At 45.7% G+C, this 20,221-nt stretch overlaps 2 protein-coding genes across 10 annotated transcripts in view; both read left to right on the plus strand.

Moving 5' to 3' along the window:
* Positions 1-20,221, plus strand: part of LOC141148587 (uncharacterized) — a 580,328-nt gene that overhangs the window by 97,217 nt on the left and 462,890 nt on the right. The gene's annotated exons all lie outside the window — the stretch shown is intronic.
* LOC141147358 (uncharacterized) overlaps positions 5,527-20,221 on the plus strand; it is a 71,046-nt gene continuing 56,351 nt past the window's right edge. Inside the window, exons 1-2 of the mRNA XM_073634596.1 lie at positions 5,527-5,607; positions 13,762-13,833. The gene's annotated coding sequence lies outside the window, so the exon portion shown is untranslated. The remainder of the gene's footprint in view (positions 5,608-13,761; positions 13,834-20,221) is intronic.

Here is a 20,221-nt window from a genome sequence, read left to right on the forward strand (position 1 = left end):
TGGCATGTTTTCCTGACACCAAGAGAAAATTGGTGACAGGGAATGGAGCTCCAGCTGATTGAAAGCCTCAGCTCTGTTCCTGTGGGAGCTAGTGAAGGGGGATGTGTCCCTTTCCACCAATCAGCTCTCAGAGCTCTCCTCACTGAGCTCTGCAGAGTGTAATTTCAGCCCCCCTTTTTTTTTTTTTAACTCAGACAAATGAGAGTAAATTCTGAACTGTAGAGAAAAGAATATTGCAAATAGACAGGTACAACATATGTAGGAGGATTTTTTTCATCTCTGTGTATCATCTGAGGCCAGTCACTTCATATATAAGGGTTTACAACCACTTTAATTTAAGGACCGGAAAGATTTTCCCCCTTAATGACCAGGCCATTTTTTGCGATATGGCACTGTGTCGCTTTAATTGACACTTGCGAGGTCGAGCGACGCTGTACCCAAACAAAATCAACGTCCTTTTATTCCCACAAATATGATCACCTCTGCGGTTTTTATTTTATGCGCTATAAACAAAGAGCAACAATTTTACAAAATAAATATTTTTCTTACTTTTTGCTATAATACATATCCAAAAAAAAAAAAAAGAAAAAAGAAATGTATTAATCAGTTTAGGCCGATATATATTCTTCTACATATTTTTGGTAAAAAAAATTGCAATAGGCGTATATTGATTGGTTTGCACAAAAGTTATCGCGTCTACAAACTAGGGGATAGATTTAGGGACTTTTACTTATTTTATATTGTTTTTACTAGTAATGGCGGTGATCTGCGATTTTTAGCGGGACTGTGACATTGAAACCGACAAATCTCACCCCAAATTACACTTTTTGCGGACCAAAGACATTATTACATTGATCAGTGCTATAAAAATGCACTGATCAATGTAAAAATGACACTGGCAGGGAAGGGGTTAAAACTAGGGGGCGATCAAGAGGTTAACTGTGTTTCCTAGGTGTGTTCTAACTGTAGGGGGGATGGGCTTACTGGGACATGACAGAGATCACTGTTCCCGATCACTGTGAACAGTAGATCTCGGTCATGTCACTGTCAGTAGGCGATCGCGGGTCGGCGGTGGACATTGAGTCTGCCCGAACTGCAGGCACGCAGCGCGCTGGTCGGCAAGTGGTTAAACACATATAATATAATTCGTTAAGAGGATAAAGGGATTTTTGGGTGCAAATAAGGTCACATTAACCATACACTATATTGTCAAAAGTATTGGGACGCCTGCCTTTACATACACATGAACATTAATGCCATCCCAGTCTTAGTCCGTAGGGTTCAATATTGAGTTGGCCCACCCTTTGCAGTTATAGCAGCTTCACCTCTTCTGGGAAGGCTGTCCACAAGGTTTAGGAGTGTGTCTATGGAATGTTTGACCATTCTTCCAGAAGTGCATTTGTGACATCAGGCACTGATGTTGGAGAAGGCCTGGCTCTCAGTCTGCACTCTAATTCATCCCAAAGGTGTTCTATCAGGTTGAGATCAGGACCCTGTGCAGGCAGTAAAGTTCCTCCACCCCAAACTCGCTCATCCATGCCTTTATGGACCTTGCTTTGTGCACAGGTGTGCAGTCATGTTGGACAGGAAGGGGCCATCCCCAAACTGTTCCCACAAAATTGGGAGCATGAAATTGTCCAAAATGTCTTGGTATGCTGACGCCTTAAGAGTTCCCTTCACTGGAACTAAGGGGCCAAGTCCAACCCCTGAAAAACAACCCCACACCATAATTCTCCCTCCACTAAATAATATACACCAGTGCACAAAGCAAGGTCCATAAAGACATGGATGAGCGAGTTTGGGAGAGAGTGTATGTATGTATGTATAATTGTATAATTGTAAATATCACAAAATGTCTATTGAGCGTGCTTCAGCAGTTACCCTCTCATACCTCATATGGATTTGTCATTTAATACATATCAGACCTTTAGTGTAAATTAAAACCATGTACTGTACATAGATTCCCTGTATCCAGGTGCGAAAAAAAGTGCCAAAGGCCTGCAGGTGGGCAGGATAAAATAGATGGAAAAAACATCAGATAAGCAAGACCACCTGTGGACACTGGAGCTCTCAACCCCCTCCCAAAATGCAAACCAAACCACATAATTGGCCCACATAATCCTCCTCATCAAAATGTGTCACAGGTACATTGGCAAAGCCAGGTCTGCAAAAATACTGCATTCCCACCCCCACTGTACTTATGGTCCCCATCACAGTGCCCTGGACCTGGAGATAGTGGGACCCTTCAAAAACAAAAGTATTGTGTTTTAGCACAAAAGCCAGTGCAACCAAAAGAAATGTATTAACATCTGAAGTGACCATTTTATCCAAAAAAGCTTTAAGTACAGGAGGTTAGACTATTGGTGTGGAGCCTTTATACTCCAGCATACCTCACATGCATCTAATGATTGACTTCTGTCGAACAGGGACGGCCACACATGGATAGAAATTTGGATAGTTTTCAATCCATCTATTGCTATGTTAACAGTTATGCCGTGTACACACGATCGGACATTCCAACAACAAAACCGTCAATTTTTTTTCTATGGATGTTGGCTCAAACTTGTCTTGCATACACACGGTCACACAAATGTCGGAAATTCCGAACGTCAAGAACGCGGTGATGTACAACATGTACGGCAAGCCGAGAAAAATGAAGTTCTATAGCCAGTGCGGCTCTTCTGCTTGATTCCAAGCATGTGTGTAATTTTGTGCTTCGGAATTGTGTACACACGATCAGAATTTACAACAACAAGTTTTGTTGTCAGAAAATTTGAGAACCTGCTCTCAAACATTTGTTGTTGGAAATTCCGACAGCAAATGTCCGATGGAGCATACATACGGTCGGAATTTCTGACAACAAGCTCACATCGAACATTTGTTGTTGGAAATTCTGTCCGTGTGTATGGGGCATTAAAGTGAAAATTCAGTCACATTCTAATTATACTTAACCACTTGACATCTATGGCCGAATGACGGGCTGTGATCACCAAGTCACTGAGATTCGGGTGATCACCAATCCGAGTAAGGGGCCGGTCCCGGCTTCTTACCATGTGATCAGCTGTCAGCCAATGACAGCTGATCACATGATGTAAACAAAAGATCGTACAGTGTTGTATGACCACGCAATTGGATGGAGGGGGGTTTACGTGCCCAGTAAGCAAGTGGTTAAACCTGCTCCCACCTCCATTCTAAAACTATTCTAACCACCCTGTAAAGAAAAGATGCCTATATTCACCTATTCTGCAGTCCGGTCACATGATCAGGTCCCAGCAGTGGTTTCAGTGTAGAGGAGGGACAGCCACAACAGCTGCAGAGCCTGGGCAATGACATCACTCATAGTTTTAATATGGGCAATCCATTGTCCCTCCTCTACACTGAAGTTGCCACTGGCAGCTGATCATGTGACCAGACCGGAGTACCCTTAGAATAGGCTAAGTATACAGATCTTTCCAGGTCATAGGGTAGTTAAAACAAGCTTAGAATGGGGGTGGGAGTAGTTTTAAGTATAGTTAAGATCTGACTGGACTTTTACTTTATCTCTTCAGAACATCTTTCAGGGGTCTCTCCCTTCTTCCAGTATCACTACTGGTGCTCAAAGGTTTAGAAAATACTTTTAAAAATCTGCAGGGGCAACATTCTCCAGGGATAAAAACACACAGGGTAATAAAACTGAGAAGTGTAGAAAAGTGGACAATGGAATGGGGAGAGGGGGAAGTACTACTTAATACTTACGGCAGCAATAAAATGGTTAAACCATTATCGGAAGAAGCTCTCCAATGACGTCACTTTGTGTCATGTTTGATGTCGTTCTGTTTGGTTTGAATTATGTGTAGGATATGTTATACAATTTAAATACCCATATCACTAACATATTGCTAACTGGTAACTTTATGGGGTTAATACAGTGACGTAGCGTGGGTTGTCAGCACCCGGGGCAAGGCAAGTAATTTGTGCCCCCTAACTTGCGGACTTTTATCACTCCCCGAGTCCTGTCCCTTCCCTTCCTCCAATAGTACTAACCAACCTGATTCCTATACTGACCACTATACTACACTGTCCACTATACTGCCTACTACACTGACCACTATGCTGTCCACTACACTACACTGACCACTATACTGTCCACTACACTACACTGACCACTATACTGTCCACTATACTGTTCACTATACTGCCTACTACACTGACCACTATACTGTCCACTACACTACACTGACCACTATACTGGCCACTAAACTACACTGACCACTATACTATCCACTACACTATACTGTCCACTATACTGTCCACTACACTACACTGACCACTATACTGTCCACTACACTGACCACTATGCTGTCCACTATACTGTCCACTACACTACACTGACCACTATACTGTCCACTACACTGACCACTATGCTGTCCACTATACTGTCCACTACACTGACCACTACACTACGACTGACCACTATACTGTCCACTATACTACACTGACCACTATGCTGTCCACTACACTACACTGACCACTATACTGTCCACTATACTGACCACTACACTACACTGACCACTATACTGTCCACTACACTACACTGACCACTATATTGTCCACTACACTACACTGACCACTATACTGTCCACTACACTACACTGACCACTATACTGTCCACTACACTGACCACTATACTGTCCACTACACTGACCACTATACTGTCCACTATACTGACCACTACCCTACACTGACCACTATACTGTCCACTACACTACACTGACCACTTTACTACACTAGTATAGTGTAGTATAGCCCTGCGAGTACAGACCCGTGTCTAGGGGCCTGTCCTGTGAGGGCCACCCCTTCAACTAGTAGAGTCAGTGGACGGGTGTCAGCCAAAGGGGATTCTAGTGAGTGTCCTGAAGATAAATTATAAAAGTCTGCTGCCAGAGCAAGCAAAGGACTTATGTCTCCCATACGGGTGCAGTATGGTATAGCGGAGAGTCTGCTACCACATTCAACCTGGTGAGGCCAAGTGACAGTTGTCTTCATCTGTAAATAGTTCCAGTTGGAGTATCCCACTATTCTCCTCTATCCAAGTTCCAACAATAAATACCAAAAAAAACAAACCCCTGGATTGATTATTGGATAACGAGCGGATGAGAGTACGATTGGTCATGTGAAAACACATAGTAACTGGCTGCAAGATAATCAGAAGGAGGCCCAGGGAAGTTCACACACAGCAATCCCTATGGGGGCAGTGCTACACCAGTTACATGGATAAGCCCAATAGAAGCCCAATAGACAGCTGAGTGCTTACAGTAGGGTGATAATGTTACTGCTGATTTTGAAGCAATAGCTTAGTGTTTATGAATTTTATACATTAATAATAAAAGTAAAGTGATTTTATGTAAATAATAAATAACAAAAAAGTAATATAATTTGGGTTCAGTTTGGGATGGTGACTGTATGTAGTTAATATCTGCAATGACAGTATTTAGTATATAAATGTATTTATTTCACATGTCTTCATTTATATTTTCTTCCACACTCTTGTCAAAGAAAACCAATCGGCAAATAAAACCAGAGGAAGCGATCTTGAAGATTCAGAGCAACTCCTTCCACTAAACAGAGGTATCGTGGCTTCATCAACTTAAAGCGGAGTTCCACCTGCACATTTTTTTATTTTTTATCATTTTCTTCCCACAAATAGAGCTTTCTTTTGATGGTATTTGATCACCTCTGGGGTTTTTATTTTTTGATAAACAAACTAGAAAAAAACAACATTTTTGAAAAAAAAAAAGTTTTCTTAGTTTTTGTCATAAAATTTTGTTTTCCCCTTCACTGACTGGCACTGATGAGGCGTCACTGATATGTAGAATTGATGGGCACTGATAGGCGGTACTGATATGCAGCACTGATGGGCACTGATAGGCGGCACTGATGGGCACTGACAGGTGGCACTGACAGGCGGCACTGATGGGCACTGACAGGCGGTTGTGATGGGCACTGACAGGTGGCACTGATGGACAGCACTGATGATGAGGTACTGATGTGTTCCTGACAGGTGTTACTGCTGGGCACTGATTGGCACTGTGGCATAGCCAACATTGCAAAAAAAATTTGGGGGACACTTTTTTGGCTGTAGGCGGAGCTGTATAATAATTAGGGGGCGGGGGCATGCATTTGTAGGCGTGGCATAGCAAAATAAAGAAAACTGCGGCGCGCTTCGTGAGCCGCGGCGAAAAATGGGCCTTGTTTACGTGAAATAGTGGGCGTGGCTTAAATGGGCATGGCTCAAAGGGGGTGTGGTTGGAGTCTGAGATGAATGAGGGATGGAGAGGGAAAGGGGGAGAGAGAAATGGAGGGACAGCAGCCCTAGGTCCTACACAACAATAGAAATATGTGTATTCTAGAAAGTTTAACAATCAGCAGATAAAGATACTCCAAATACCTGGTGTTAACGCTTCAATCATCCCGGCACCATGATTGTTATGGTGTCAGGATGATTGAAGTGCAATGTTTCTATTATTACATTGTAATATAAAATGAAATCATTCAACTCACCATAATGCCGAATCAGTGGGATCCCTGAGCGTGACACTAGCCACATCACCTGCCACCAGCAGAGTCCTTCCTTGCATCAGGTGCCCCCAGCAGAGTCTGTCCTTGCATCAGGTGTCCCCAGCAGAGTCTATCCTTGCATCAGGTGTCCCCAGCAGAGTCTGTCCTTGCATCAGGTGTCCCCAGCAGAGTCTGTCCTTGCATCAGGTGCCCCCGGCAGAATCCCTCCTTGCATCAGGTGCCCCTGGCAGAGTCCCTCCTTGCATCAGGTGCCCCCAGCAGAGTCACTCCTTGCATCAGGTGCCACCAGCAGAGTCAGTCTTTACACCAGTGTTCCCAGCCTCAGTCCCTCCCCCTGTACATAGTTTCCCTTCTCCCCCTAGTTACCCCCCGTGCATAGTTACCTCCCCCATACATAGTATCCCCCCTGTACATAGTTCCCCCCACTGTACATAGTTAACCCCCCTCCTGTAAATAGTTAACCCCCTCCTGTAAATAGTTAACCCCCACTCCTGTATATAGTTAACCCTCCTCTCTCCAGTATATAATTAACCCTCCCCCCTCCTGTACATAGTTAACCCTCCCCCCTCCTGTATATAGTTAACCACCTCCTATATATAGTTAACCCTCCCCCTCCTGTATATAGGTAACCCTCCTCCTCCTGTATATAGGTAACCCCCTCCTCCTGTATATAGCTAACCCCCCTCCTCCTGTATATAGCTAACCTCTCCCTCCTGTATATAGTTACCCCCCTCCTCCTGTATATAGTTAACCCCCCTCCTGTACATTAAAGTTAAATTGCTGCAGAGACAAGAGCCAGTGGCGTCACTACAGCTGGTGACATCCGGTGCGAAAAAAAATTGGTGTCACCCCCCCTCCACCAATTATGGTCCCCCTTCAGTATAGACCCCCCTCCCTCAGTAAAGACCCCCCCACTAAGTACAGACTGCCCCTCCAGCAGTATAGATCCTCCTCCCTCAGTACAGACCCCCCACTAAGTACAGACCCCCTCAGTGTAGACCCCCCTCATCAGTATAGACCCCCTCAGTACAGACCATTCTCCCTCAATACAGACCCCCCTCAGTGCGGTCCCCCCATTTATCAGTATAGACCCCCTCAGTGCAGACCCCCCTCCATCAGTGCAGACCCCCTTAGTGCAGACCTCCCCTCCATCAGTGCAGACCCCTCCTCTATCAGTGCAGGCCCCCCTCAGTGCAGACCCCCCTCTATCAGTGAAGACCCCCCTCTATCAGTGCAGACCCCCCACAGTGCAGACCCCCCTCTATCAGTGCAGAACCCCCTCAGTGCAGACCCCCCTTTATTAGTGCAGACCCCCTCAGTGCAGATCCCCCTCAGTGCAGACCTCCCCCTCTATCAGTGCAGACCCCCCTCTATTAGTGCAGAACCCCCTCAGTGCAGCCCCCCCTTAGTGCAGACCCCCCCTCTATCAGTGAAACCCCCCTCTATTAGTGCAGACCCCCCCTCTATTAGCGCAGAACCCCCTCATTGCAGCCCCCCTCATTAGTGCAGACCCCTCTCAGTGCAGACCACCCCCTCCATCAGTGCCAGTGCCAGTGCAGACCCCCATAACGCCCCCCAGCACACGACCAGGAACTCCAGGAGCTGACCAGGAGCTACCAGTGTGCTGACGAAAAGTGGCCCCCCATCGGATGGCGTCCGCTCCGTACTGCGCAGGCGCCGATAGACACCGGCACCGTGTGTTCAGTGGAGAGGGGAGGGGCCTATCCGTGCAGCTAAAGAAGCTGATTGATTGGCTGCACGGATCGAGCCCCCTTCCTCTCTCCACTGAACACAAGGGGGAAGATCAAGCAGCGGCGCCGGCGGCCATTTTGCTGGAGCCAGCTGCTCCAAAAATAAAAATAAAAACATTCCAGATTTTCCCGATGAAAATCCCCATTCGGGACAGCCTCTAATCGGGACGAGGGTCCCAAAATCAGGATTGTCCTGGGAAAATCGGGACTGTTGACAACTATGCTGTGGTAGGCACTGATTGGCACTGTGGTGGGCTCTGATTGGCACTGTGGGGGGCACTGATTGGCACTGTGGTGGGCACTTGAAGGGTTTTTTTATTGGGGGAATGCTGGGCACTGATTGGTAGTGTTTTTTGCACATCTGAGGGGGCTGTGCTGATAATCAATGTGCTGATTATCAGCACAGACCCCCCCCCCCGACAGGGAGAGCCGCCGATCGGCTCCGATCGGCTCTCCCTGTCAGCGCGAACTGAGGAATGCCATTTACTGGCACTTCCTGGTTCACGCTGCAATCAGCTGTGATTGGTCACAGCTGATCACGTGGTAAGAAGCCTCTGACATTGGCCCTGCCATTCTAATTAAGGGAAACAGGCAGTGGAGCCTTGCGGTTTCACTGCCCTTTTCCTACTGCGCATGCGCATTGTGAATGGCCGACTGTCTTCTGGGACACACACATGTCCCTGAAGACATCGGGGGGCTCGCCGAAGAAGAGGATATGACATCCTGCATCGCGGACCCGCTGGATCGGAAGTACAGGCTTTACTTCATAAAAAGGTAAGTTAAAGAAACATTTTTTTTTTTTAACTAGCCAAAAACGAGGGGTGGAGAGGTGGTCTTTCATTTAAGACCACCTCTCAAAAGTGGGTGGAATTCCACTTTAATCTCTCCTTTAAATTGTAACACATCGGTTAAGCCCAATAGAAGCCCAATAGGCAGCTGAGTGCTTACAGCAGGGTGACAACGTTGCTAACTTTGAAGCAATAGCTTTGTGTTTGTGAATTTTATATATCAGTAATAATAAAAAATCAAGTGATTATATGTATGTATTTATCCCCGAGTGGTACCTGTAAAGTAATATACACTCACTGGCCACTTTATTAGGTACACCTGTTAATTTGCTTGGTAACACAAATTGCTAATCAGCCAATCACATGGCAGCAACTCAATGCATTTAGGCATCTAGACATGGTGAAGACGACTTGCTGAAGTTCAAATCGAGCATCAGAATGGGGAAGAAAGGGGTTGTAATCATATGCATTAAGGTTCAAAGGAGGGGGGGAGAAGAGGTAACAATCCTCTGGACTTTTAAGGTGTTGGGTAAGGAGACTAAAAAGCTCACTTGTACAATATCTAAAAAATTAATTTTATTACAAAGATAAAAAAAACATGAGAACAATGTTTTATCCATATCAAAAATCAATTGATCTATACAAAGGCATGATTAACAGACACTACCACTTAACTTGTTTCGCTCAGCAGAGCTTCCTCAGGAGATTCCAGTGTGGCGTTTTATATGCTATAGACAACAAAATGATTGGAATGAATACTCATGTTGATTTTTGTTAATACAAAAACATGTTGATAAAAGAGATTGGCATATATTAGATATGCAGAATATTGAAAAATAGTAAACTTAATGTCTTTATGGATCACCAAATTTGTTATAGATATAAGGGAGAGACATGGACCTTACCCGAACTGCTCCATGTGTGGAAGACGACCCATTGGTAAAATGCCAAACCAGTGTTTGCAGAAGGAGACAGAACTAACAATTTTCCTGAAGAAAAGCAGGAAACGGGGGATATATATACTGGTGTCCCTTTGTGAAATTATAATGCAGGGACCATCTAACAATAATTAAGGGATAGATCAATGGCAATGGTTTACCTTAGTAGGTCAAAAAGAGTTGAATCAATTTAAAACTTGTTGGTCTTGCTGGTTAAAGTAATTGTCCAGCAAAAATACTAATCCAACGATGTTGAATATCCAGCAGGAATGCAGTCGGTATAAATACCACGAGATTAGCTCAAAGCATAAGGCCCCTCTCACACTGGGGCAGTTTGCAGGTGCTATTGCGCTAAAAATAGCGCCTGCAAACCGACCTGAAAGTGCCGCTGCTTTGTCTCCAATGTGAAAGCCCCGAGGGCTTTCATACTGGAGCGGTGCGCTGGCAGGACAGGAAAAAAAGTCCTGCTAGCAGCATCTTTGTATCTTTGTATACACCGCTCCTTCCCCGCTCCTGCCCATTGAAATCAATGGGGCACCACGGCTATACCACCGGCAAAGCACCTCTGCAGAGGTGATTTTCAGTGGTTTTTAAACTTTTCTTGGCTGCTAGCGGGGGTAAGACCCCCCCGCTAGCAGCTGAATACCGCTGCTAAAACGGCGGTAAAGCGCCGCTAAAAATAGCAGCGCTTTCCCACCGATGCTCCTGCCGCCCCAGTGTGAAAGGGGCCTAATAGACAGATTCAAAAGCTGTTGCTCCCAAGGCAAACCTGAAAAAGATATATACTAATAAAACACCATAGGGGAGATCCCATCAGTTCCAAAGTGGAGGCAATACCTGTTCATTATGAACAGGAAGACCAATACCCACGTTAGTAAAAATAAACTTACCGGCATAGGGAGGACAAGGCAGTAAGGCAGAGACGGGAGAGATGTTCCCTCTCTCTAGATGTCTCTGACAGATTGTAGCGGCGAGATGCCGCAATTCATAGTCTCCTTCCGATCCGGCAGCGTCTCACGTCACCGCTGGGTCGCGGACGTGGTGTAGGGATGCCCATGCGCATGCGCCAAAGCTTGAGATGGCACATATATTATGGATCACGTCAGAACACGGCCGCCTTTTTTGAAAGTCTAATTCCCATAACGGATGACATGAATGGGACACAGCCAATATAAGTAGATAAGAGCGATAGCAAATCCCTTTGCGAAAACCGAATCCATCATACAGAGGAAAAATAGCTGGTAAAAGTAAAACAGGCTCTGGTCAAATGGGCACTAACGGGACTCACAACCATAAACAACCATTTAAATCGGTCGGATCATTGATTAGCAAGCCGACCGATGAGTCCGGCATGCTATTTTGTGGTATTTATACAGATTGCATTCCTGCTGGATATTCAACATCGTTGGATTAGTATTTTTTCTGGACAATTACTTTAACCAGCAAGACCAACAAGTTTTACATTGATTCAACTCTTTGTAACCTACTAAGGTAAACCATTGCCAATGATCTATCCCTTAATTATTGTTAGATGGTCCCCACATTAAGATTTCACAAAGGGACACCAGTATATATATCCCCCTTTTCCTGCTTTTTTTCAGGAAAATTGTTAGTTCTGTCTCCTTCTGCAAACACTGGATGGGCATTTTATCAATGGGATGTCTTCCACACACATGGAACTTGTATTTCTCTATCTGAATTTCAAGCTACATATTGACTTTGAGCAGTTCGGGTAAGGTCCATGTCTCTCCCTTATATATATAATATGATTAGTGCTCCATAAAGACATTAAGTTTACTATTTTTCAATATTCTGCATATCTCATATATGCCAATCTCTTTTATCAACATGTTTTTGTATTAACAAAAATCAACATGAGTATTCATTCCAATATTCCAAAAGGCCACACTGGAATCTCCTGAGGAAGCTCTGCTGAACGAAACATGTTAAGTGGTAGTGTCTGTTAATCATGCCTTTGTATAGAACAATTGATTTTTGATATGGATGAAACATTGTTCTCATGTTTTTTTATCTTTGCAATAAAATTCATTTTTTATATATTGTACAAGTGAGCTTTTTAGTCTCCTTACCCAACACCTTAAAAGTCCCAGATTTGTTACCTCTTCTCCCCCCTTCCTTTGAATTTATAGTACATTGGGATATGGTGTCTATTTTGATTTTTTCTGTCTTATCTTGCAAAAACTATGCATTAAGGTGAAAAAACAGTGACCGCCCCCCAGCCCCCACTTTTACTCACCTGACCCCTCTTGATCCCTCGGGGGAGATGCACTATACCTCTCTGCCCGGGGTTCTTGGGACTTGATTAGATAGATCGATAGCAGCGCAGCCATTGGCGTGACGGAGGGCGAGGCTGAGTCCTACATTCGGTGGCTATGGACGCGGAATGTTGGACTCGGGAGCGTTCCCCGCAAGGTAACCCCCCCAGGAGAGCGCTTCTTCTATTGGGTTATACGATGCAGTGAGGAGCTGATGTCGCCGCCAGGGGACCCCAGAAGAGGAGGATCGGGGCCACTTTGTGCAAAAACGAGCTGCACAGTGGAGGTATGACATGTTTGTTATTTAAAAAAACAAAAAAAACCACAAAGCTTTACAATCACTTTAAGTGACTTTGAACGTGGCATGGTTGTTGGTGCCAGACGGGCTGGTCTGAGTATTTAAAAACCTGCTGATCTACTGGGATTTTCACACACAACCATCTCTCGGGTTTACAGAGAATGGTCCAAAAAGAGAAAATATCCAGTGAGTGGCAGTTGTGTGGAGGAAAATGCCTTGTTGGTGTTAGAGGAGAATGGGCAGACTGGTTCCAGATGATAGAAAGGCAACAGTAAGTCAAACAACTACACATTACACCCAAGGTATGCAGAATACCATCTCTGAACACACAACACATTGAACCTTGAAGCAGATGGGCTACAGCAGCAGGAGACCACACCGGGTGCCAATCCTGTCAGCTAAGAACAGGAAACTGAGGCTACAATTCGCACAGGCTCACTGAAATTGGACAATAGAAGATTGGAAAAACGTTGCCTGGTCTGATGAGTCTGGATTTCAGCTCCGACATTTAGATGGTCGGGTCAGAATTTGTTGTAAACAACATGAAAGCATGGATCCATCCCGCCTTGTATCAATGGTTCAGGCTGGTGGAGGTGTAATGGTGGGGGGGGATTTTTTTTGGCACATTAAATGCCACGGCCTACCTGAGTATTGTTGCTGACCATGTCCATCCCTTTATGACTACAGTGTCCCCATCTTCTGATGGCTCCTTCCAGCAGGATAATGCACCATGTCACAAAGCTCCACTCATCTCACCACTGGACAATGAGGTCACTGTACTCCAATGGTCTCCACAATCACCAGATCTCATCCAATAGAGCACCTCTGTGATGTGGTGGAACGGGAGATTGGCATCATGGATGTGCAGCTGAGAAATCTGCAGCAACTGCGTGAAGCTATCATGTCACTATGGAGCAAAATCTCAGAGGAATGCTTCCAACACCTTGTTAAATCTATGCCACCAAGAATGAAGGCAAAAGGGGGTCCAACCTGCGACTAGCAAGGTGTACCTAATAAAGTGGCCGGGGAGTGTAATTTGGGTTTAGTTTGGGATGGTAACTGTATGGGGTTAATATCTGCAATGACAGTATTTAGTATATAAATGTATTTATTTTGCATGCCTTAATTTTTTTTTTCATATTCCTGTGAAAGAAAACCAATCTGCAGATAAAGCCAGAGGAAACGATCGTGAACATTCAGAGCGGCCGTCTTCGCCAAAGAAAGGTAAAGTAGCTTCAGCAACATCATCTCTCCTACAAACTATAACACACCAAAGAATGGTCAGTTACATAGATAGGAGCCCAATGGGCAGCTGAGTGCTTACAGCAGGATAACAACATTGCTGCTGACTTTGAAGCAATAGCTTAGTGTTTATGAATTTTATATATTAGTAATAATAAAATTCAAGTGATTTTATGAATGTATTTATCCCGAGTGGTGCCTGTAAAGTAATATAATTTGGGTTTAGTTTGGGATGGTAACTGTATGTAATATTAGACATGTGCAATTATTTTCGTTACAAATTCTTTTTTTTGACGAAGTTTGACAAATTCATTAATTCAGATATATTCAAATTAACGAAAACCTGTTTAACTAATTTTTCTGAAATTTTGAAAAAACGAAAATCCGAAATGTAAAAATCCGAAAATCCAAAATAATATACTAACTAATAATAACTGTTACTAACTATTAAATTATAGGTATTGGAACTTCTTTTCAAATTTGGCTGTTAGTGAATGTAACGAATGCAAATTTATCCAAAGTTAGGAATTATCCGAAATAACAAATGCCTCATCTAAACGAAGGGAACGTAACAAAATCAATAATAATATAAATGTTTTATTATTATTATTTATTATTGATTTGTTACATTCTATTCGTTTAGATGAGGCATTCGTTATCTCGGGTAATTCCAAACTTCGGATAAATTCTTATTTGTTATGTTCACTAACAAACTAATTTGAAAGGAAATTCCAATACCTATAATTTAATAGTTACTATTAGTTAGTTAGTTATTATTTCGGATTTAAACATTTTCGGATTTTCGTTATTATTTTTGGATTTTCGTTCTTTCGGATTTTCGTTACATGGGACATGACAGGTGACATTACATGGGGCAGGGCACATTACATGGGACAGGGCACATGGCAGGGAACATTACATGGGACAGGGCACATGGCAGGGAACATTACATGGGACAGGAGACATGATAGGGGACATTACATGGGGCAGGGCACATGGCAGGGGACATTACATGGGGCAGGGCACATGACAGGTGACATTACATGGGGCAGGGGACATTACATGGGGCAGGGCACATTACATGGGACAGGGCACATGGCAGGGGACATTACATGGGACAGGGCACATGATAGGGGACATTACATGGGGCAGGGCACATGACAGGGGACATTACATGGGGCAGGGCACATGACAGGTGACATTACATGGGGCAGGGGACATTACATGGGGCAGGGCACATTACATGGGACAGGGCACATGGCAGGGGACATTACATGGGACAGGACACATGGCAGGGGACATTACATGGGGCAGAGCACATTACATGGAACAGGGCACATGATAGGGCACATTACATGGGACAAGGCACATGGCAGGGGACATTACACGGGACAGGGCACATGACAGGGGACATTACATGGGACAGGACACATGGCAGGGGACATTACATGGGACAGGACACATGGCAGGGGACATTACATGGGGCAGAGCACATTACATGGAACAGGGCACATGATAGGGCACATTACATGGGACAAGGCACATGACAGGGGACATTACATGGAACAGGGCACATGACAGGGGACATTACATGGGACAGGACACATGGCAGGGGACATTACATGGGACAGGGCACATGACAGGGGACATTACATGGGACAGGGAACGTGACAAGGGACATTACATAGGACAGGGCACATGACAGGGGACATTACATGGGGCTGGGCACATTACATGGAATAGGGCACATGACAGGGGACATTACATGGGACAGGGTACATGGCAGGGGACATTACATGGGACAGGGCACATGACAGGGGACATTACATAGGACAGGGGACATTACATGGGACAGGGCACATGACATGGGACATTACATGGGGCAGGGCACATTACATGGGACAGGGCACATGGCAGAGGACAATACATGGGACAGGGCACATGGCAGGGGACATTACATGGGACAGGGCACATTACATGGAACAGGGCATATGACAGGGGACATTACATGGGACAGGGCACATTACATGGAACAGGGCATATGACAGGGGACATTACATGGGACAGGGCACATTACATGGAACAGGGCATATGACAGGGGACATTACATGGGGCAGGGCACATTACATGGGACAGGGCACATGGCAGAGGACAATACATGGGACAGGGCACATGGCAGGGGACATTACATGGGACAGGGCACATTACATGGAACAGGGCATATGACAGGGGACATTACATGGGACAGGGCACATTACATGGAACAGGGCACATGACAGGGGACATTACATGGGGCAGGGCACATGACAGGAGACATTACATGGGACAGGGCAAATGACAGGGGATATTACATGGAACAGTGCACATGACAGGGGACATTACATGGGACAGGGCACATGACAGGGGATATTACATGGAACAGGGCACATGACAGGGGAAATTACATGGGACAGGGCATATGACAGGAGACATTACATGGGACAGGGCAAATGACAGGGGATATTACATGGAACAGGGCACATGACAGGGGACATTACATGGGGCAGGGCACATGACAGGAGACATTACATGGGACAGGGCAAATGACAGGGGATATTACATGGAACAGTGCACATGACAGGGGACATTACATGGGACAGGGCACATGACAGGGGAAATTACATGGGGTAGGGCAAATGACAGGGGACATTACATGGGACAGGGCATATGACAGGGGACATTACATGGTGCAGGGCACATTACATGGAACACGTCACATGGCAGGGAACATTACATGGGACAGGAGACATGATAGGGGACATTACATGGGGCAGGGCACATGGCAGGGGACATTACATGGGACAGGGCACATGATAGGGGACATTACATGGGGCAGGGCACATGACAGGGGACATTACATGGGGCAGGGCACATGACAGGTGACATTACATGGGGCAGGGGACATTACATGGGGCAGGGCACATTACATGGGACAGGGCACATGGCAGGGGACATTACATGGGACAGGACACATGGCAGGGGACATTACATGGGGCAGAGCACATTACATGGAACAGGGCACATGATAGGGCACATTACATGGGACAAGGCACATGGCAGGGGACATTACACGGGACAGGGCACATGACAGGGGACATTACATGGGACAGGACACATGGCAGGGGACATTACATGGGACAGGACACATGGCAGGGGACATTACATGGGGCAGAGCACATTACATGGAACAGGGCACATGATAGGGCACATTACATGGGACAAGGCACATGACAGGGGACATTACATGGAACAGGGCACATGACAGGGGACATTACATGGGACAGGACACATGGCAGGGGACATTACATGGGACAGGGCACATGACAGGGGACATTACATGGGACAGGGAACGTGACAAGGGACATTACATAGGACAGGGCACATGACAGGGGACATTACATGGGGCTGGGCACATTACATGGAATAGGGCACATGACAGGGGACATTAAATGGGACAGGGTACATGGCAGGGGACATTACATGGGACAGGGCACATGACAGGGGACATTACATAGGACAGGGGACATTACATGGGACAGGGCACATGACATGGGACATTACATGGGGCAGGGCACATTACATGGGACAGGGCACATGGCAGAGGACAATACATGGGACAGGGCACATGGCAGGGGACATTACATGGGACAGGGCACATTACATGGAACAGGGCATATGACAGGGGACATTACATGGGACAGGGCACATTACATGGAACAGGGCACATGACAGGGGACATTACATGGGGCAGGGCACATGACAGGAGACATTACATGGGACAGGGCAAATGACAGGGGATATTACATGGAACAGTGCACATGACAGGGGACATTACATGGGACAGGGCACATGACAGGGGATATTACATGGAACAGGGCACATGACAGGGGAAATTACATGGGACAGGGCATATGACAGGAGACATTACATGGGACAGGGCAAATGACAGGGGATATTACATGGAACAGGGCACATGACAGGGGACATTACATGGGGCAGGGCACATGACAGGAGACATTACATGGGACAGGGCAAATGACAGGGGATATTACATGGAACAGTGCACATGACAGGGGACATTACATGGGACAGGGCACATGACAGGGGAAATTACATGGGGTAGGGCAAATGACAGGGGACATTACATGGGACAGGGCATATGACAGGGGACATTACATGGTGCAGGGCACATTACATGGAACACGTCACATGACAGGGGAAATTACATGGGGTAGGGCACATGACAAGGGACATTACCTGGGGCAGGGCACATGACAGGGCACATTACATGGGACAGGGCACATGACAGGGGACATTACATGGGACAGGGGACATTACATGGAACAGGGCACATGACAGGGGAAATTACATGGGACAGGCCACATTAAATGGGGTAGGGGACATGACAGGGAACATTACATGGGACAGACTGTTGGGCACATTGTGGGGTGACACAGCTGGGCACACTTCAGTACCGTCTTTCTTCTTCTGGCTTGAGAACTCATTTCATATCTCCTCCAGTGGCTCGCTGTCTCCCCGGCCCCTCCTATCCTGTCCACCCCAGATGATGTCACATACAACCACTCGGGAAGGACAGGAGGGGAGGAGGGGCTGGCGGGGAACAACGTGCTACAGCCAATAGGATGCCAGCCGCTTCCCTGAATATCTCTGCCTGTGTCTGTGCGATCCACCTGTCAGCTTCCTGCGACTGACAGTCAGATCGCTGCGGAACCCCTGGGGAACCTCGGTTGAGAACCTCTGGGTCAAACCATTATCGGGAGAAGCTCTCCAATTACATTACTTTTGTTTTGTTTGAGTTATGTGTAGGATATGTTATACAGTTTAAATACCTACAGTATATCACCAATATATTGCTGACTGGTAACTGTATGGGGTTAATATCTGCAATGACAGTATTTAGTATATGAATGTTTATTTCGTATGCCTTCATTTATATTTCCTTCCACACTCCTGTCAAAGAAAAATAAACCCAGAGGAGACTGTCCTGAATATTTAGAGCAACTGCTTCTACAATTTCAAGAAAATAGAGGTATAATGGCTTCATCAACATAATGTCTCTTCAAATTGTAACACACCAGTGTAGCACCCTCCTAGGTAGGTGCTAGAACAGAGTATAGTTTTAGGGCCTTTCTGCTTACCAGGAAGATTGCCAGGTTAATTTGGATGCTCTCAGGCCTATCAGGGAGCATGGATCCATTGATGGGGTCTACTCATGGTGCTCAGATGCTGCTCATGTTGTCTGAATGTTTCACACTGGCCCAATAGGACGGGGTAAATCGGACAGTGGGGGGAAACCTGACAAGTGAGAGCATAGGCGTAGTTATAGCCCTGGCTATTGGCAGAGGAAAGTGCCTCAATGCATGCTGGGTGACTGTATATATGCCAAGGGCACATGTGCTCGGGGTCTTCAGCTAGAGAGTGGGGTCCCGGAGGGAGGGGGCGGCTGCCCCTCTTCTGTACAGGCTGCCATGTGGCCTCAGGTGGTCGACCTGAGGGCATGAATCTGAGTAAAGTGACAACCCAGATGTCCTGCAGAGGTGACTGGAAGGGAGACACACTGGGATGGTTCTGTTTCTGCCTACTGTGAGTACAGACCCGTGTCTAGGGGCCTGTCCTGTGAGGGCCACCCCTTCAGCTAGTAGAGTCAGTGGACGGATGTCAGCCAAAGGGGAAGCTAGTGAGTGTCCTGAAGATAAGTCTGCTGCCAGAGCAAGCAAAGGACTTATTCCTCTCATACGGGTGCAGTATGGTATAGCGGAGAGTCTGCTACCACATTCATCCTGGTGAGGCCAAGTGAGAGTTGTCCTCATCTGTAAATAGTTCCAGTTGGAGTATCCCACTATTCTCTTCTATCCAAGTTCCAACAATAAATACCAAAAAAAGCAAAGCCCTGGACTGATTATTGGATAACGAGCGGATGAGAGTACGGTTGGTCGTGTGAAAACACCTAGTAACTGGTTGCAAGATAATCTGAGGGAGGCCCAGGGAAGTTCAAACACAGCAATCCCTATGGGGGCAGTGCTACACCAGTTACATGGATAAACCCAATAGAAGCCCAATAGGCAGCTGAGTGCTTACAGCAGGATGATAACGTTGCTGCTGATTTTGAAGCAATAGCTTAGTGTTTGGAAATTTTATACATTAATAATAAAAATAAAGTGATTTTATGTAAATAATAAATAAGAAAAAAGTAATATAATTTGGGTTTAGTTTGGGATATTGACTGTATGTAGTTAATATCTGCAATGACAGTATTTAGTATATAAATGTACTTATTTCACATGTCTTCATTTATATTTTCTTAGACACT

Source organism: Aquarana catesbeiana, linkage group LG06 (genome assembly GCF_042186555.1).
Source record: "Aquarana catesbeiana isolate 2022-GZ linkage group LG06, ASM4218655v1, whole genome shotgun sequence".
NCBI classification, from domain to species: Eukaryota; Metazoa; Chordata; class Amphibia; order Anura; family Ranidae; genus Aquarana; species Aquarana catesbeiana.